This window comes from Phyllobates terribilis, unplaced genomic scaffold (assembly GCF_046119375.1).
Source record: "Phyllobates terribilis strain yellow unplaced genomic scaffold, ASM4611937v1 Scaffold_1__5_contigs__length_1240528914, whole genome shotgun sequence".
Lineage (NCBI taxonomy): Eukaryota > Metazoa > Chordata > Amphibia > Anura > Dendrobatidae > Phyllobates > Phyllobates terribilis.
In genome coordinates this window covers 394,948,920-394,970,454 of record NW_027362761.1, presented here as the reverse complement: position 1 = coordinate 394,970,454, position 21,535 = coordinate 394,948,920, and positions in this window count along the sequence as shown.

Sequence of the window (21,535 nt, the reverse complement as noted above, 5' to 3'; positions counted from 1 at the left end):
TAGCTATATGCTGCCAGGGGGCAGCAGGTACTGGAAGAGGAAGGAGGCGAACGGCTGGCAGGTGTCTCGGAACCTTGTTGCGGGCGCAGGACACACAGGCAGAAACAAAGTCTATTACGTCCTTGTGCAGGGTAGGCCACCAGTAGTGCCGGGTGATAAGCTGGAGGGTCTTTTTCTGACCGGCGTGGCCAGCTAGCTTAGACGAGTGACCCCAGTGTAGGATCTTCTCCCGATCAGGTACCGTTACGAACGTTTTACCGGGAGGGAGACGATTTAGACTCACGGGGGCCACCTGCATTACTCTGGTGGCATCGATGATGTGTTTAGGTTCCTCCTCAAGATCAGACACCAGGAAGGATCGGGACAAGGCATCAGCTTTGATGTTTTTGTCAGCCAGGCGAAAATGAAGAACAAAATCAAAGCGAGCAAAAAACAAGGACCACCGGGCTTGGCGCGGGTTAAGTCTCTGGGCACTCTGGAGGTAAGCCAAGTTCTTGTGGTCTGTGTAAATTATTACCGGGTGAAGAGCCCCCTCGAGCAGGTAACGCCACTCCTCCAATGCCAGCTTAATGGCCAATAACTCTCGGTCTCCTATAGAATAGTTGCGCTCAGAAGAAGAGAAGAGTTTGGAGAAGAAGCCGCAAGTTACCATTCTCCCGGAAGACAATTTTTGGGTAAGTACCGCTCCGGCTCCAGAGGAGGAGGTGTCAACTTCCAGGAAGAATTGCTTGTTGCCGTCCGGGCGATGCAGCACCGGGACGGAAGAGAAAGCCTGTTTTAAGGAAAGAAAGGCTTCCTCTGCTTCGGGCGGCCATTCTCTGGGATTAGTGCCCTTACGAGTGAGCGCAGAGATTGGGGCAGTCTGGGAAGAGAAGTGCGGTATGAAGAGGTGGTAGTAGTTGGCGAAGCCCAGGAACCGCTGAATAGCCTTCAACCCCTCTGGTCGAGGCCACTTCTCGATGGCAGACAGTTTCTCAGGATCCATTCGTAGGCCGGTCTGAGAAATTATGTAGCCCAAAAACGGAAGCGAGGTCTGCTCAAAGAGGCACTTCTCATATTTGGCGTAGAGGTGGTTCTGCCTGAGCCTGAGCTGGACCTGCCAAACGTCCCTCCGGTGAGTCTGGAGATCCGGAGAGAAGACCAAGATGTCGTCCAGGTACACCACTACGCAGGAGTAGAGAAGGTCCCGGAAGATGTCATTGACCAACTCTTGAAAGACGGCAGGAGCGTTACAGAGACCAAAGGGCATTACCAGATATTCATAGTGGCCATCCCGGGTGTTGAATGCCGTCTTCCATTCATCCCCCTGTCGGATACGGACCAGGTTATAGGCCCCACGGAGGTCCAGCTTGATGAAGATTCTAGCCCCCCTCAGACGGTCAAATATTTCCGGAATGAGCGGAAGGGGGTATTTATTCTTCACCATGATCTGGTTAAGGCTTCTATAGTCTATACAGGGACGGAGAGAGCCGTCCTTCTTTTTAACGAAGAAGAAGCCTGCTCCCACCGGGGAGGTAGATTTCCGGATAAATCCCCGGGCCAGATTCTCCTCAATATATTCAGACATAGACCGGGTCTCAGCAGCGGACAATGGGTAAATACGCCCACGAGGAGGAGTAGTACCGGGTAACAGGTCGATTGGGCAGTTGTATGGTCTATGAGGGGGTAATGTCTCTGCCTCCTTTTTATTAAAGACGTCCGCATAAGACCAATAAGGAATCGGAAGTCGAGGTAGATTAGCTGGGGTAGGAGAAGGACGGACAGGATGGACGGGAACTAAACAAGTCTTATGGCAGTCCTGTCCCCAGCGAAGGACTTCTCCGGTCTGCCAATCAAGCATGGGTGCATGTCTCTGAAGCCAAGGTAGGCCTAGCAAGAGGGCGTGAGAGAGTCCAGGCAGAACATGAAAGAAGATGCTCTCAGAGGGCAGCATTCCCACCTGCAGTGTAATGGATTCGGTGATGAGTTGGATGAGACGTGGTAAGAGGCCCCCATCCACGGCAGCGACAGATAAGGGTACAGCCAGAGGTTTGGTGGGAATGCGGTATTTTTCTACCAGGGACTGAGAAATGAGATTCCCGGCAGCTCCAGAGTCAAGTTTGGTTAGTTCAAAATAACGGTTCTCCCCGCAGATGATAGAGACCGACAGCAGCAGAGATGGAGAGGGTTTATTCTTGTCTAGGACGACCTCTCTGAGCGATCCTAGACACGGGCGTTTCCCGACCTCTCCGGGCAGGTACGGATCCGGTGCTCCTTACTGCCACAGTAGAAGCAGCTCCCCTCAGCTCGGCGCAACTCTTGACGGGTTTTGACCATCTTGGTCGACCTGCATAGGTTCGGGTGAGTGCGCCTGGGGAGTAGCGGAAGAAGAGACGGGTTTCTGAAAGGTAGGGGCTAGACGTGGAAACCTCCTCTCACGGGTGACCTCTTTGGTGCGCTCCTGGAACCGGATGTCAATCCGGGTGGCAAGAGTTATTAAGTCGTCGAGAGTGGTAGAAATGTCCCGACCGGCGAGTTCATCTTTAATACGGCCGGACAGACCCTCCCAAAAGACAGACATCAGGGCGTCGTTATCCCAGGCTAGCTCCGAAGCAAGGGTACGGAACCGTATGGCATATTGGCCCATGGTGAGATTTCCTTGATGGAGTCGTAGCAGAGATGATGCGGATGAGGTCTTCCGTCCGGGTTCATCGAAGACTTTCCGGAAAGCCGTGAGAAAGGCTGGCAGGTTGGACACCAGGGGGTCTCCTCTCTCCCATAGAGGATTTAGCCATGCCAGTGCCTCCCCCGTGAGATCGGACATAATGAAGGCTACTTTGGCCCGGTCGGAGATAAACTGGTGGGACAGGAGTTCAAAGTGCAGGGTGCACTGGTTTATGAAGCCCCGGGCTTGAGCGGGATCGCCTCCGAAGCGAGGAGGTGCAGAAAGCTGGGGTCCGGGGCAGGATACCATGGTATTGGTGGGCAGCGGCGCTGCCGGGTTGCGAGTCATGACACTAGCGGTGGTTGCTGGTGGAGCAGTCAGAGTGTCCAGGCGAGAGTTGACATTCCGCAGGTGACTCAGGATGGACTCCTTTTGGGACCTCTGCCGGGACAGTTCATGACATAGGTCCGAGAGCGAGGGAGCTTGGGTGCCACGGGGTTCCATGGCCCGAGCAAACTGTAACGGGTCTGGGAGGTGGAACCACAGAGCAACTATACAAAGGGACAGTCCTTGTAAGGAAGTGGGTGACACCCAGGGATGGCAGGCAGGCAGTCATGGCTAGTGACGGGGACAGTCGCTGGGTAAGAGGGCAGGAGATCACGGCAAGTGATGGGGACAGTCTCTGGGTAAGAGGGCAGGAGGTCACGGCAAGTGACGGGGACAGTCTCTTGACAGGCGGGTGGTCACGGCAAGTGATGGCTAAGCCTCCAGGTAGGCCAGCAGGCAGGTAGCAGGTGAACGCTCCCAGGAGAGCGGGCGAGAGTCTCTGGACAAGCGGGTGGTCACAGCAAGTGATGGCTGAGCCTCCAGGTAGGCAAGCAGGCAGGTAGCAGGTGGACGCTCCCAGGTGAGCGGGCGAGAGTCTCTGGACAAGCGGGTGGTCACAGCAAGTGACGGCAGAGCCTCCAGGTAGGCTACCAGGCAGGTAACAGGTGGACGCTCCCAGGTGAGCGGGTAAGAGTCTCTGGACGGGCAGGTGGTCACAGCACGTGACGGCAGAGCCTCCAGGTAGGCTAGCAGGCAGGTAACAGGTGAGCGCTCCCAGGTGAGCGGGCAAGAGACAATGGACGGGCAGGTGGTCACCGCATGTGACGGCAGAGCCTCCAGGTAGGCTAGCAGGCAGGTAGCAGGTGAGCGCTCCCAGGTGAGCGGGCAGACGGATCCATAGACAGACTGGCAAGGCTGGTAGGCGGACTGTCGGACCGCAGGAATAACAGCAGATAGACACGAGTCAGGCAGGTATCAGACAGGAAACTGGCAGGTAGCTGGCAGGTAACTGGCAGGTAACTGGAAACGGGACCTGATGGCTGAAGCAGAGTGATGAACTATGCTACAACATTGCTCGGGCACCTCCATTTTGGAGGAGGTGCCTTATATATGGAGAGATCCTCCGGCCATTGGCCGGGGACTCCTTAGGACGGTGCGCACGGCCCCTTTAAGAGAGGGGGAGCGCGCCCTAAGCACAGTGACCGGGGAGGAGCGCGCGCTGCCAGCAGAGTGGGAGGAAGACGCCGGGCACGGAGCGGAGAGGTGAGGAGAACAGCGTCCCTGCCTAGCAGGAAGCAGGAACGCCGACGCTACAGTATACCCATGTCTGGTGCATGAGAATTGAGGCAGACCTTTAAAAAAAAAGACACTGTATTTGAGTTTATGTTACGCTGCTATCATTTGGTGGTGTTGAGAAGTCTGGCCCAATCCAGCCCTTGTTAATTTTTATAAGAGTCAGCCTGTCAGCATTTTCAGTTGACAGGCGGATGTGCCTATCGGTTATAATTCCACTAGCGGCACTAAAAACCCGCTCTGACAAAACGCTCGCGGCAGGGCAGACAAGGACCTCCAAGGCATAGAGAGCCAGTTCATGCCACGTGTCCTGCTTGGATACCCAATAGGTATAAGGCACAGAAGAATCACGGAGGACATTGGTACGGTCTGCAAGGTACTCCCTCATCATCTTCCGAAATTTTTCCCTCCTTGTGAGAGTACCCCGCGCCTCAGGGCCTGTGCGATAGGAGGGTCTGGGAAAACTGTCCCAGCACTTTGACAGTGTTCCCCTGCCTCTGCTGGATTGGAGTTGTTTCTCTCTCCTTGGTTGTTCAACGAACTGTGACCTCTGCCGCCAGTGTTTTCAGATGGAAATTTTTTTAATAATTCCCCAACAAGGGCCTTCTGGTACTGCCCCATTTTATTAGGCCTGTCTGGCATGGGAATAAGAGACAGAAAGTTCTCCTTGCAGCGTGGGTCTAGAAGTGGCACCAACCAGTAATGACTGTCACCCAAAATTTGGACAACGCGAAGGTCACAGGAAAGGCAGCGTAACATAAACTCAGCCATGTGTGTCAGACTGCTAACAGGCAAGACTTCCATGTCCTCATCAAGAGGATGACTGACCATGCACTCCTCCTCATCCTCCTCCCTGTCCTCAGGTCCTCCACGCTGAAAAGACGGTATGACAGTTGTGCAGGTATTACCGTCTATAGCGCAGGAAACTAGCTCCTGTTCTTCCTCCTCCTCCTCTTCCTCATTGTCATCCAATCTACATTGGGATGAGATGAGGCTGGGCTCTATGGAATCACCCTGTAAGGTTCCTTGCTCCATCTCATCGTGCTCTGTCTGCAATGCATCCTCTTTGATTGTGAGCAGAGAGCGTTTCAGAAGACAGAGAGGTGGGATGGTGATGCTAATTATGGCGTCATCGTTGCTCACCATCTTGGTGGAGTCCTTAAAGTTTTGGAGGATGGTACAGACGTCTGACATTCATGTCCACTACTGAGGTCTTATGTGTGGATTACACCAATATTCCCACCTGGAAGTTCATTTAATTGAATACACAAAAAACTACATACACCATTACGTTCATGCAAACCCTTAAGCTCAAACAAACCTAACCTTAAGGGTTTGGATGAACATAATGGTCTTATGTGTGGAGTCTAACCTGAATACCGATGGCCTTGTTAATGCTGGTATTCAACAGCTGCACTCGTCAGCTCATAAATCCTACCCAACATCTGCAATGTAGAGTTCCAACATGTGGGGACATCGCACACCAGTCGGTGAGCTGGAAGCTGCAAATGCTGCTGAAGCATGGCAAGGGCGGTGGAAGCTGTAGCTGACTTTCTAAAATGGGCACACAGGTGGCATTCTTTAACAAGCTGATCTGGGTAGGTTTTGAGAAATCGCTGAACACGAAGTTAAGCACATGGGCCAGGCATGGTACGTGTGTGACCTCGCCTCGCCTTAGAGCCTCCACCAGATTCCGGCCATTTTCACACACAACCCTGTCTGGCTGTTGGGTCAGCGGTGTCAGTGTGAGGGGGCTGGAGTATGTCTTCAATTTTATTTTCATTGTTTTGTAGTCTCTCATTGTTGCCATGTTATAATGTATTTTCAGCCCCCCGCTTCGGAGTTCAGGTATGAATTTGCCCTCTTCCTTTGGTACTTTTATTCTGCAGTATTCATTTTTCATGCAGACTTCATACACTGGGTAATTAATGAGTATACATATATATTTATTGTACAAGCACTTTATGTTAATTTATTCTTATTACTTTAGTATATATTGATTAATTGTGTTTTCTATAACATATTTTTTGAAATTAGCTGAAGATAGAGGCGATCATGTGTATTTAAAAACTATTAGTAATCAAAACTTGGTTGGCAAAATGTATTTTTTAGAGATGTCCCATATGTAATATAAACTGAGGACATCCCTCTCCCCTCTCCTGAGTTGTTTTTTATGCCTTTTCATGTATTTTTAATTGTTTGTCTGTTTTTCTTTTTCTTTATGGAATAAAATATATGAATTACACCTTATACTATTGTAGTCCCTTGTTATACCTTTCTTTTATGGCTTGCTATTCATACATTGAGGTATTTGGGAATATCATTTTTGATATTTGTGATATATCCTTCTTCTTATAGGAGTTATTAAGGTACGTGTGTGAGCTTGCTTCACCTCAGAGCCGCCACCAGGTTCCGGCCATTGTCGCACATGACTATGCCTGGTTGTAGGATCAGCGGCGTCAGCCACAGATCTGCCTGCTCTTTCAGAGCTGTCCACAACTCTTCAGCGTTGTGCGGTTTGTCACCTAAGCATATTAGCTTCAGCACAGCCTGCTGGCGCTTGGCCGAGGCAGTGCTGCTGTGCTTCCAGCTTGTGACTGATGGGGTAATTTCGGAGATGGAGGCTGAAGAGGAGGAGGAGGTGCAGGAGCTGTAGAATGTGGGGGTAACCCTAATTTACCCAGGGCCCGCAATCTTCAGCGTCGGAAGGACGCTTTCCGTCCCAAGGTCTGACTGGATCCCGGCATCCACTATATTAACCCAGTGTGCCATCAGCGAGACGTACCATCCATGCCCACAAGCATTTGTCCACGTGTCCGTGGTTAGGAGGACTTTCCCAGTAACTGCATTGTTGAGTACATGGCTAATGTTGTGGGACACATGCTCCTGTAATGCGAGGACAGCACACCAGGAGAAATAGTGGCAGCTTGGGACCGATTCCCAAGGACGGCCGCGGCCATCACATTGTGGAAAGCTTCCGTCTCAACGAGCCTAAAATGCAACATTTTGAGTGCAAGCAATTGTGAAAGGTGTGAATTTAGTAATGTGGCCTGTGGGGCGTTGGCTGCATATTTCCGCTTGCGTTCCAAAGACTGGGGTAAGGACAAATGAATGCTGCACTGGCACAAGGACATGGACGTGTTTGCTGATGCTGGTAGTTGAGAGTGTGCAATGACAGGTGCAGGGCAGGAGGCATCTTCGCATGCGCCATGGACAGGGGATTGGAGTGCACGCACAACAACGGAAGAAGTAGTGGTGTCACCAGCAGACACTGTTTCTGGACTCTGGGGTCCGGCCCACTTAGTCGGGTGCTTTACTGCCATGTGCCTGATCATGCTGGTGGTGGTCAGGCTGGTCGTTTTGCTGATGCTGGACTGGCAGGTGGTGCAAATGGCCGTTTTGGAGTTATCTGAAGAGTCTTTAAAAAACAACCAGACTCGGTAAGACCTAACAGTGCACTGTACTGTACTGGCAACTTCCGTCGTGTTGACATTACGGTGAATGCTTTCCCGCCTTGTGTTTGCGGCCACCAAACTGCTTCTTCCTGCCTGTTGTGGTGCTATGCCTCCCTCACCCTGTGTGCTGCTGTCCTCGCTCTGCATGTCCCTTTGCCAGGTTGGGTCAGTTACTATATCATCCACCGCCTCGTATTCCACTTCCGCACCCTGGTCCTTCTCCTGACTTTCTGGCAACTGTGTCTCATCATCATCATCCACCTCTTGTGACAGTAATTGCACTTTCCCACCGTCACCTTCGTGTGAGCGTGGCTGCTCAAATATTTGGGCACTGCTAGACGCGTTCTCCTCTTTACTTGCTTGAAGCTGGCCGGGTGAATCTACAAATGGAAAAGTGAACAGCTCTTCTGAGTGTCCAAGTGTGGGATCAGTTATCTCCGGGAACTCGGCATGGTGGGGGGGGGGGAATCAGGGTGAGGAATATGCGGTCCAGGCTCACGGCTACTGAGACTCGACCATGTGGAAGACAGTGGTGGTGGTGATGAAGTGACTGGAAGCATTATCTGCTATCCAACCAACAACTTTTTGACACTGCTCTGGGTTCAATAGTGGTGTTTTACTGTCCCATAGTAATTGGGACAGGAAGGTCAAGCGACAAGATGAGGGTGTTTTCTGTGGCACAATTTCAGCTTGCCCACGCCCACGGCCTCGGCCTCTGCATGCACCATCACCATCACGGTCACTTCCCTGTCCCTTGCCACGCACCTTGCCCATTTTAAATGGAGGACAATATTTTCCACGTTCACTAAAAATAGCTGATTTTGGAACTTAGTTATATGTGATACGTCTGACAGAGAACCACGGTTTTAAATAGCAGGCCTGTAGTCTACTAATACTATTTTTCACAGAGACCTCGTGAGAATAGCTTGATCAACACACTGGAACAAAATGGAAATGCAAGGCAGAAATGGCTGATTTTGGAACGGAGTTATATGTGATAGGTCTGACAGAGAACCACGGTTTTAAATAGCAGGCTTGTAGTTTACTAATACTATTCTTCACAGAGACCTCATGTGAATAGTTTCACTGACACACTGCAACAAAATGGAAAAGGAGGCCAATATTTTCCTTGTTCAGTTCAAATTTCTGGATTTTTATCGCTGTAATATGGAAAAGATCTGGCTGTATTCTGCAGTGCTAATAAGCAAATGGAGCAGAAAATGGTTTACTCTGGATTGCTTTTTAAGCAAACAATCAGGATTAAGATAAAAAAAATAGCCCTGTCCCTGATATCTAGGGCTATGTCTACAAATATTTGTCACAACAGGATCAGTCAGAAGTTGAACGTGCAATGGACCCTTTTGTGCTGTATCATGCACTGCAATCTGTCACATACCCTGCCTGCCTAACTCCTGCTATCACCTTCACCACTGAAAATATGCCGCTGGATTAGTCCTCAGAAGGACTGTTAGTTCAGATGGATAAATATATATGTTGTGGAATACCTACACTAACTTTAAACAAGCAAATCTCTCCCTGACTCAGCAGCAGCTCTCCCTATTCTGGCTGTTTATGGGGTAGACTGTCACGAGCATAGCGGCACCAGGTCTTATATAGACCCAATGATGCTGTGCAGCCAGCCAATCACTGTAATCCCCACGACCAACATGGCTATGGCATTACAGTGCCTGGCAAGCAATCCCTGCATATTCATTGGCTCTCTAAAGAGCGCCAAACATTCAGGGCGGGGACCCGAGTTCCCATCCGAGCAACCTGGAAATATTCGCCGAGCACCGAGTTTGTCAAGTACCGTGATGCTCAGGCGAGTACTGAGTAGTGGCAAGCATGTTCGCTCATCACTAGTCATAAGCTTTCCATCCACGGAGACTTTCAGTTTCTTAATCTGATGATCAACTTTTTGGGCAGCAACAGCCACAGTCTCCCAGACACTGTTGGGAGAGCTGACTGCTTTCTTCCACTGTAAATCTGCTGTTTAAGAAGGCCCCACAAGATCAGGTGAGCAAAGGGGCCAGGTAACTATTCTTTTATTTTTAATGCCTTTACTGTCTAGCCAAGCAGTTTAGACTTCAATGCATCTGATGGAACATTGTCCTGCATAAAAACCATGGTTTTCTTGAAGGATGCAGACTTTTTCCTGTACCACTGCTTGAACAAAGTGTCTTCTAAAACTGGCAGTAGGTTTGAGAGTTGATTTTGAGTCCATTTTCAACCCAAAAAAGGTCTAACTAGCTGATCTTTAATAATGTCAGTCCATATCAGTATCCCACTTCCACCTTGCTTACATCTGAGTCAAAGTGGGGTCTGTGCCCATTATTGAACCAGCCACCATCCAATCCATTTGGTTGGTCAAATTCACTATCATCTCATCAGTAGAGATGAGCGAATGATTCAATATTCGGTTCCGATTACAATCATTGAATTTGCATTATTAGCAGATTTATTTGTCGAATATTCACCGAACATAGCCAAATGCCATTGGATTCAATGGGGGGCAAAAACAAACACATACACAACAACTTCAAATGGGCCCAAAAGCTGCCAAAACACATCAAATTAGGGGCAGACACCAGGAAAGTGCCATCAATTGACCCAGAGTACAAGAAGCATAATTATTATCAAAGTAAGGTGAAGTGGAGAGGGGGTTTGTAGGAGCTCACCACGCTAAGAGAAACTTGGTTCTGTTTGGAGTCCAACTGGAGAGCACCACACCCACTGGTGATTGCAGCCAAATAGTATGAAGAAAAGGGGAAAAAAATGACACATCCATCCAGATTGTAAAAGAAAAATTGAAAAGCTTTATTGGTACATAATTTTAAAGGTTAAAAATAGAAACCTCAGGCTGAGGTAGAAGTAGAAGTAGTATAATGGGACCGACACTTCTTCCACTACAGCCAACCTAGCAGATGGAGACACAATCAGGAGTGTTCACATTTCCAAAAATTTGTGTTAACACCTGCAGCAGCAGCAGCAAGAGCAGGCACAGGAGCCACTCTAAAGATATCACAGACTGCAATTATGCGAGTTCAATGAAGAAAAAAAACTACAACATCACACAGTCTGTACAATATGCGATTGGGGTGCAAAAGTCCTTGAAGATCCATGACTTGTTCATCTTGATGAAAGTTAGGCGATCTACACTTTCAGGGGACAGCCGGCTGCGCTTATCCGTCAGGACACCACCAGCAGCCCTGAAGATATGTTCTGAGAGAACGCTGGCTGCTGAGCATGATAAAACCTCCAAGGCGTAACAGGCGAGCTCTGGCCACTCATCCATTTTTGAAGACCAAAATGTCAAAGGGTCCAAACCCTCCCTGATGGTATTGATATTGAGTACTAGATACACCTGCACATTCCTCTCCCGTCATTTACCACATGTCAGACTTGTACTCTGTTGTGCTGGTGCACGAGCTGGTCTAAAAAATGTGTGAAAGGACTCACAGACATTGCCTTTGCCACTTACACTACTGCTGCTGCTAATATTTTGGCGTTGACTAATTGATGTGCCAAAGTTTGGAAATGTAGAGCTGTAATGCACACTGAGTGCCTCACTGGTGTCTTGGGGAAAACCTCCCTTAAGGTTGTGTAAAAGCGTGTTTTGATACTCCAGCATTCTTGGGTCCCTCTCCAGGGTTTGAAGCATCTGGCAAAATTTACACTGGTAACGTGGATCTAACAGAGTGGCAACCCAGTAGTCAGTGATATTTTGAATCCTAACTATACGGGGATGACGCTTGTATAACATAGCAGATATTCTCCAAACTATTTCAAACTGAGATGTCCCCTACTGTTTAACGTTAGTAACAGAAGAAAGTATTTTTTTAGTGTGGATAATAGAGATGAGCGTTGTTCGACTCGAACTGTTCGCCAATCTCAAATTCGAGCTGTTTTGAGCGGTGTTCGAGCCGTTCGGCGAACGCGAACGATTTGAAAAAAATACGGCTGTTTGAGGTTATGTTCGATAACTGTTCGTGCACCAAAATCATAACTGGATTTTTTCTCAGTAATGCTGAAAATTAATGTTCATACGCAGTTTGAGTGTACAGCGGGGCGGGGGGAGGGGCAGGGGATGGATCTCTGCAGAAATAATGAAGATCTCCATTTTTTTCCCTTTCCCGCATTTACAGTGGGGTGGTGCAATCTGTCAGCCTATCAGCAGCGCACACACGGAGCGAACTGCTTTTTTCACACGAGCAAGGGCATGTGTCATTGGCTGTGTATGTCACATGTCCTTGCCCTATAAGGCCCAGCCATTTTCCCCGTCACCACCATTTTCTCACTGCTGCAGCTGCGTGTTAGACGGCACCGCTGTTGCTGTGTGCACTATGCTTTCAGTGTTAATTTCAAGCCAATTTTCTCTGAAATATACAGATAGCTTGGGAGTAGGGAATAGTTGTGATTGCAGTCCTTTTGAGGTCTAGGTTACAGCATTTCCTACGACTTTTAGCAGGCAGGTATGTGCTCTTAAATAGATAGGTTGGCAGTAGGGACTAATTGTAATTGCAGTCCTTTTCAGGACTATTTTACAGCATTTCCTAGGACTTTTTGCCAGGCAGGTCTGTGCCAGTGCTGTGCAAGTGTTTTTCACAGCATTTGGCTAAATCTAGCTAAGCAAATCCTTTTTGGCCTCTTGCAGTGTGTGTTAGTCAGTGGAGTAGCGTATCTTTGTTGCAAGCTACACCACCTGGGTATAGAATACAATTTTTTTTACTGCACCTAGCCAAGTAAAACCTTTTGGGCATAGCATCATTCTATTAGGCAATCTATACTAAGCTCCACCAGCCTGCAAATTATTAATAATTTTTATCTGCATCTAGCTCGGAAAATAATTTTGGGCTTGTAGCAGTGTGTTGGACTTATTCTTAGTCCATCTATACTAAGCTCCTCCAGCTTGCAAATTACAAATAATTTTTATCTGCATCTAGCTCGGAAAATAATTTTGGGCTTGTAGCAGTGTGTGGGACTTATTCTTAGTCCATCTATACTAAGCTTCTCCAGCTTGCAAATTACAATTAATTTTTCTCTGCATCTAGCTCGGAAAATAATTTTGGGCTTGTAGCAGTGTGTGTGACTTATTCTTTGTCCATCTATACTAAGCTCTTCCAGCTTGCAAATTACAAATAATTTTTATCTGCATGTAGCTCGGAAAAAAAATTTGGGCTTTTAGCAGTGTGTGGGACTCATTCTATTAGTCCATCTATACTAAGCTCCACCACCTGTGTATGTAATAAAATTGTTTTACAAAAATCTAACCCAGCCAATCCTTTTGGGCTAATACCACATTTGGCCACTCAGCTCTGCTCGGTTCCCATCCATCGTTTTTTGTGCAAACAACTCCAGAGTTGTCAATTAGTTAACCACCAAAATGAGTGGAAAAAGGCCTGCTACTGGTGGAAAGGGGAATAGACGTGTTGGAAAGGGAAAAAAGGTTGTGTCCGTGGGGTAGGTGTTAAAGCAACAGTAACATCTGCAGAAGAAAGACCATCTTCCAGCCAAACTAAGATGTCTACTTCTTTTAGTGGACAATGTGATACGATCCCTTTCTTACGGCCACGCCAATCGCTACAAATTCCAGATGAGGCACAAAAACAGCTGGTTGAGTCTGCAGAGCTGTATACTCATACTATAGCCTGGGAATCAGAGGTCGGCTCCAGAGCTTCTATGAATCCAGACGAGGAAATGATCTGCACTGATGCCCAGAATCTTTATGAGTCGGATCCAGGACCTGACGCAGAAGGTTCTGACCATAATGTAGACCCTCGTTCCCAAACTGTAATTCCTGTTGGTGGAGACAATGAGGAAGACGATGATGAGACTCAAATACCTGATTGGAGCGACAACTTGAGTTTTTTGTCAGGGCAGGAAGAGGTTGGCTCTGAGGACGACGGGTGTGATAACACACAGGGTGATGATGACGAGGATGCAGATCCCACTTACTGTCAACCCACAGTCAGCCAGTCGATGAGCTCAGCAGAGGAGGTGCAGGAGGATGCTGGTAACGACGAGGTCAGGTTGCGCCTTCCTGGACAGGGACGTAGTACTGGAAGCACGTCAACAACTGCATCTTCAAACACAACTCTGCCTCTGACCACAAGTCGTCGTGGCTCTTTAGGTCGCATGGGTGCTAAGCCTTGCATAGCCTGGGCATTTTTTCAGATCGATAAGGATGACCCAACTCGTGTTATCTGCAACATTTGTCACCAAAAACTAAGTAGAGGCCAAAAAATCCATAGTTTGAGTACTTCATGCATGAACCGTCACATGGATATGAAGCATAAGTTGCAGTGGGAAGCTCACTGTTGTACAATGCGGCCTAGCGGGCCGGGCCAACCACTGTCTGCCCTGGGGGGACAGCAGTCACACCTGTTTTGGGACGCAGACCTGCCACCTCTTTACCCGCAACAGCCAGCGTGATTGGCAGGTCACCATTTTCTTTGGAGGTGGAAACACCAGCTGGTGTTGAGCGCTCTCCGACATCGCGAGCACCACCTTTGGATCAAGGCAACCTAACATGTCCACCTGCATCTTCCTCACAGACTGGCAGTTTGCCGGAGACACCCTTCTCAACCCCGTCTAAGCACAACAGCCAGTCCTCGGTCCCTCAGATGTGGACAACTAAAAGACCATTTCCTCCTAGGCATGAGAAAGCTAAGAGGTTGAATTTCACCATCTGCAAGCTCTTGGCTACAGAAATGCTGCCTTTCCGCCTGGTGGACACTAGAGATGAGCGTTTTTCGACTCGAACTGTTCATCAATCTCAAATTCGAGCTGTTTTGGGCGGTGTTCTAGCCGTTCGGCGAACACGAACGATATGAAAAAAATTCGGCTGTTCGAGGTTATGTTCGATAACTGTTCGTGCACCAAAATCATAACTGGATTTTTTCTCAGTAATGATGAAAATTAATGTTAATACGCAGTTTGAGTGTACAGCGGGGCGGGGGAAGGGGCAGGGGATGGATCTCTGCAGGAATAATGAAGATCTCCATTTTTTTTTTCTCTTTCCCGCATTTACAGTGGGGAGGTGCAATCTGTCAGCCTATCAGCAGCGCACACACGGAGCGAAGTGCTTTTTTTCACACAAGCAAGGGCATGTGTCATTGGCAGTGTATGTCACATGTCCTTGCCCAATAATACCCAGCCATTTTCCCCGTCGCCACCATTTTCACACTGCTGCAGCTGCATGTTAGACGGCACCGCTGTTGCTGTGTGCGCTATACCTTGTTAATTTCAAGCCAATTTTCGCACAAATCTACAGATAGCTTGGGAGTAGGGAATAGTTGTGATTGCAGTCCTTTTAAATACTAGGTTACAGCATTTCATACGACTTTTATCAGGCAGGTCTGTGCTCTTAAATAGATAGGTTGTGGGAGTAAAGACTAATTGTAATTGCAGTCCTTTTCAGGACTAAGTTACATCAGTTCCTATCAGTCTTTGCCAGGCAGGTCTGTGCCAGTGCTGTGCAAGTTTTTTTCACAGCATTTGGCTAAATCTAGCAAAGCTAATCCTTTTTGGCCTATTGCAGAGTGTGTTAGTCAGTGGAGTAGCCTATCTGTGTTGCAAGCTACACCACCTGTGTATAGAATACCAATTTTTTTACTGCACCTAGTGAAGTAAAACCTTTTGGGCATAGCATCATTCTATTAGTCCATCTATACTGACCTCTATAAGGTTGCAAACTGAATAAAAAAATTTTCTGCATCTACCTCTGAAAAAATATTTGGCCTTCTAGCAGTGTGTGGGACTTGTTCTATTAGACCATCTATACTGACCTCCATCAGGTTGCAAATTGAATATAATATTTTTCTGCATCTAGTCCTGAAAAAATATTTGGCCTTCTAGCAGTGTGTGGGACCTGTTCTATTAGTCCAACTATACTGACCTCCATCAGGTTGCAAACTGAATATAATTTTTTTCTGCATCTACCTCTGAAAAAATATTTGGGCTTCTAGCTGTGTGTGGGACTTGTTCTATTAGTCCATCTAAACTGACCTCCATCAGGGTGCAAATTCAAAATAATTTTTATCTGCATCTAGCTCTGAAAAAATATTTGGCCTTCTAGCAGTGTTGGGACTTGTTCTATTAGTCCATCTATACTGACCTCCATCAGGTTGCAAACTGAATATAATTTTTTTCTGCATCTACCTCTGAAAAAATATTTGGCCTTCTAGCAGTGTGTGGGACTTGTTCTATTAGTCCATCTATACTGACCTTCATCAGGTTGCAAATTGAATATAATATTTTTCTGCATCTAGCTCTGAAAAAATATTTGGCCTTCTAGCAGTGTGTGGGACCTGTTCTATTAGTCCATCTATACTGACCTCCATCAGGTTGCAAATTGAATATAATTTTTTCCTGCATCTACCCCTGAAAAAAAATTTGGGCTTCTAGCTGTGTGTGGGACTTGTTCTATTAGTCCATCTATACTGACCTCCATCAGGTTGCAAATTGAATATAATTTTTTTCCGCATCTAGCTCTGAAAAAATATTTGGCCTTCTAGCAGTGTGTGGGACTTGTTCTATTAGTCCATCTATACTGACCTCCATCAGGTTGCAAATTCAAAATAATTTTTTGTCTGCATCTAGCTCTGAAAAAATATTTGGCCTTCTAGCAGTGTGTGGGACTTGTTCTATTAGTCCATCTATACTGACCTCCATCAGGTTGCAAATTAAAAATAATTTTTATCTGCATCTAGCTCTGAAAAAAATATTTGGCCTTCTAGCAGTGTGTGGGACTTGTTCTATTAGTCCATCTATACTGACCTCCATCAGGTTGCAAACTGAATATAATTTTTTTCTGCATCTACCTCTGAAAAAATATTTGGGCTTCTAGCTGTGTGTGGGACTTGTTCTATTAGTCCATCTATACTGACCTCCATCAGGTTGCAAATTGAATATAATTTTTTTCTGCATCCAGCTCTGAAAAAATATTTGGCCTTCTAGCAGTGTGTGGGACTTGTTCTATTAGTCCATCTACACTGACCTCAATCAGGTTGCAAATTGAATATAATATTTTTCTGCATCTAGCTCTGAAAAAATATCTGGCCTTCTAGCAGTGTGTGGGACTTGTTCTATTAGTCCATCTATACTGACCTCTATCAGGTTGCAAATTCAAAATATTTTTTTGTCTGCATCTAGCTCTGAAAAAATATTTGGCCTTCCAGCAGTGTGTGGGACTTGTTCTATTAGTCCATCTATACTGACCTCCATCAGGTTGCAAATTGAATATAATTTTTTTCTGCATCTAGCTCTGAAAATATATTTGGCCTTCTAGCAGTCTGTGGGACTTGTTCTATTAGTCCATCTATACTTACCTCCATCAGGTTGCAAATTCAAAATATTTTTTTGTCTGCATCTAGCTCTGAAAAAATATTTGGCCTTCTAGCAGTGTGTGGGACTTGTTCTATTAGTCCATCTATACTGACCTCCATCAGGTTGCAAATTAAAAATAATTTTTATCTGCATCTAGCTCTGAAAAAATATTTGGCCTTCTAGCAGTGTGTGGGACTTGTTCTATTAGTCCATCTATACTGACCTCTATCAGGTTGCAAATTAAAAATAATTTTTATCTGCATCTAGCTCTGAAAAAATATTTGGCCTTCTAGCAGTGTGTGGGACTTGTTCTATTAGTCCATCTATACTGACCTCCATCAGGTTGCAAACTGAATATAATTTTTTTCTGCATCTACCTCTGAAAAAATATTTGGGCTTCTAGCTGTGTGTGGGACTTGTTCTATTAGTCCATCTATACTGACCTCCATCAGGTTGCAAATTGAATATAATTTTTTTCTGCATCTAGCTCTGAAAAAATATTTGGCCTTCTAGCAGTGTGTGGGACTTGTTCTATTAGTCCATCTATACTGACCTCTATCAGGTTGCAAATTGAATATAATTTTTTTCTGCATCTAGCTCTGAAAAAATATTTGGCCTTCTAGCAGTGTGTGGGATTTGTTCTTTTAGTCCATCTACACTGACCTCCATCAGGTTGCAAATTAAATATAATATTTTTCTGCATCTAGCTCTGAAAAAATATTTGGCCTTCTAGCAGTGTGTGGGACTTGTTCTTTTAGTCCATCTATACTGACCTCTATCAGGTTGCAAATTCAAAATATTTTTTGTCTGCATCTAGCTCTGAAAAAATATTTGGCCTTCCAGCAGTGTGTGGGACTTGTTCTATTAGTCCATCTATACTGACCTCCATCAGGTTGCTAATTAAAAATAACTTTTATCTGCATCTAGCTCTGAAAAAATATTTGGCCTTCTAGCATATTGTGGGACTTGTTCTATTAGTCCATCTATACTGACCTCCATCAGGTTCCAAATTAAAAATAATTTTATCTGCATCTAGCTCTGAAAAAATATTTGGCCTTCTAGCAGTGTGTGGGACTTGTTCTATTAGTCCATCTATACTGACCTCCATCAGGTTGCAAATTAAAAATAATTTTTATCTGCATCTAGCTCTGAAAAAATATTTGGCCTTCTAGCAGTGTGTGGGACTTGTTCTATTAGTCCATCTATACTGACCTCCATCAGGTTGCAAATTAAAAATAATTTTAATCTGCATCTAGCTCTGAAAAAATATTTGGCCTTCTAGCAGTGTGTGGGACTTGTACTAATAGTCCATCTATACTGACCTCCATCAGGTTGCAAACTGAATATAATTTTTTTCTGCATCTACCACTGAAAAAATATTTGGCCTTCTAGCAGTGTGTGGGACTCATTGTATTAGGCCATCAATACCAAGCTCCACCAGCTTTTAAATTAATAATAATTTTTAGCTGCATCTAGCCCTGAAAATAATTTTTCTTCCCAATAGTGGTAGCAATAGAAATATGGGGCGCGCTCCTGGCTTACAAAAATATACGCTTCATAACAAAAAACACCAGCCTAGCGCACTGCATTAATAAGATGGCATTATCGTCTCTCCCAGTGCTAGGCCTACTACACAGGCTAGCATTCCTGTGACTAAAACACAAAAAAAATGTATGGGTCCGCGCTAGCCACTATGCTGAGGGGTCTAAAGCTGCTGCTAACGCTTTATAACAATTCAATTGGCAGATTTTCACAGAGCTCTTCCACAACGCCCACCCATACGGCAACAGTTGCCCACCTTCCCTATGGGATCTAGTGGCGAATAGTTGATGCCATTAATCAGAGCGTCAGATGCCCCATCGACGTGGCAAGCATACGGTAAGGCATGGGAAGAGTGGACACGACTAGTTGCAGGCAGACGGGTTGACCAATGTGAACAAGCCAGATCACAAGTCACCATAGAATTTCTCCATCAGCTAATGATGAGGGGCATATCAGGGGCGTCAGCGCAGCGGTGTCTGACCGGAGTAGCATTTCACTTCCAACTACTGAATTGGGGAGATGTGACAAAGATTCATCATCAGACAATCCATAAAAGGGTGGAAAAGGGGTCAGCCAAGTCAGGAGTGTAGACGTCCCCTCCCATTGTCACTAAAACTGATTTCTCACATCATATCCCTAACACCAATAACATGACACTCACAATTTGAAGCAACACTACTGTCTACTGCATTTGTGATCGCCTTCTTCGGGGCGCTATGCATAAGCGAATTAGTCCCTCAATCCAAAATTACCACCAGTGGAGGCTTATTACACCAGGACGTAGTCATAGCCAATAATGCAATACGTCTACGCATACACAAATCGAAAACTGTTCCAGCGGGCAGGGGCACTTGGGTACTTCTACAACCCACAAATGGTACACTGAGTCGGGTAACAATAGTAAAAACATATATAACCATCAGATCACAAAGTAATTTCTTCCTATCACACATTGATGGAACGCCATTATCAAGATACCAGTTCAAAGCTATATTTAATAAATGCATAACATCGGCAGGGAACCACCCCAAAGATTACGGGACACACTCATTCCGCATAGGCGCGGCTACGGAAGCAGCAAGAGCAGGACTGTCAGAAACGGAAGTTCAGAGGATAGGGAGATGGCGATCCATGTGTTTGGAAAGATACATAAGACCTGACTTGTTATCCTAAAGTGGTTTGTTTCTTTTACAGGTGACGCTAAGCCAACAGTGTGGGTGATAGGCCACTCGTATATATATTGGACAGAAAAAGGGGCGAAAGTCCGCCCAGGCCGGAGGAAATTAGAGTTTCATAACACATATTTCAACTGGAGAGGTATTAGAGGCCTGCTATGGCCACAGGTACTAATGGAGGTAATCAAGGTAGGGAGAGAGGCAAGATGTCCGGTCATCTTAGTTATACAGGCCGGGGGAAACAACCAAGGTCATCACAAGAGCGCATAACTAATGGCAATAATGAAACTAGACACTGAGCGCTTCAGAGAATTTTTCACAAAACTAGCTATAGTATGGTCAGAGATTGTGCCGATAGCGGTATGGCAAGGTACGCGAGACATCACGGCCATCGAATGGACAAGGCGGGTAATAAATATTCGGATGGCAAAATTTAGATGAGACAGAGGCGGTGTAGTGGTACGACACTGACAACTGGAAGGAGATAAAGCAGGCCTCATACGGCCCGACGGTGTTCACTTAATGGATATTGGACTGGACATATTCCTGTCAGGACTCCAGGACGGAGTGGAACAAGCGTTTAGAGTGATGGGTGGGGGTCAGAGTCCTGCATACGAGTACGCAGGATCCTCCATGGCCTGGAAATAGAAAGGATATGTTGGAGAGTTACACTTGTTGACCAAGTTGCCGGAGTGGAGACCCAGGGCATGCTGCAACAAGCTGAATTATTTTAGAAATAAAATGCCTTTCTAATGGAATGAGTATAAAGAGTTAATAAAGCTGTGACCGATCCTCACCCATCCAATTGTAAGAGTTACATTATTGTATTGTCAAGTAAAGGGGGGCGGTAGGGGGGCTGAGCGTCTGGGTTTGGTTGGGGGTCCGCACAGTCTGCCTAGGCTAGATGCATTTAAAAATTCTTATTAGATACACAGGCGGTGCAGCTTGCTTCGCAGCTGGGCTACTACGCCCAAAGTATTGCCTAGGCTAGATGCAGTTAAAAATTCTACGCTGACTAGCAGACACTGAAGATTTGGAGCAGACCTCTGAGTAAACAGCTCTTCAGACTCAACCATCTGTATTACCCCTAGCCATAGTGTATGTAGTTTCTTACAGTTAAAAGTGGGGGGGAGCGACCCAACCCACCTGGAATTGACGATGCCAACGTCACGTAAGACACAGCAAGGGGACTCGAAAAAGAGTCTCCATTTTTTCCCCAAATTGTGGCACAGACACCACTTAACCCTAGAACGCATACCTGGGGCCTCGCAGTCCCGCCCTGTTAATTGTTTTCTATTTTCTGCAAGATTACTTTAGTTAGAATTTTGAAACTCTAGGTATTCTTCATGTATATAGTTGTTTGTCATTTGAGTTTGAGTTATTCCATGTTATTTGCACACGGGCCTAAAAGGCCCCAGGTATATGAAAGTGTAGTTTTTATGGTCATGCGTTCTAGGGTTAAGTGGCATCAATTGCCTCACAGTTGCTTAAAACGGTTGGTGAGGTGATATTACCAAATCCTCAAGCTTTTAGTCTCCCAAGGATAACACAGGGTTAGAAAAGTCCTTGCAAATCCATGATTTGTTCATCTTTATGAACGTGAGTCTGTCTACATTCTCAGTGGACAGCCGCGTGCGCTTATCTGTCAGCACACCATCAGCAGCGCTGAACACACGTTCAGAGAGAACACTGGCTGCAGGGCATGACAAGATCTCCAAGGCATGAGTGGCAAGCTCCGGCCATTTTTCCAGATTGGAATACCAAAATGAGCA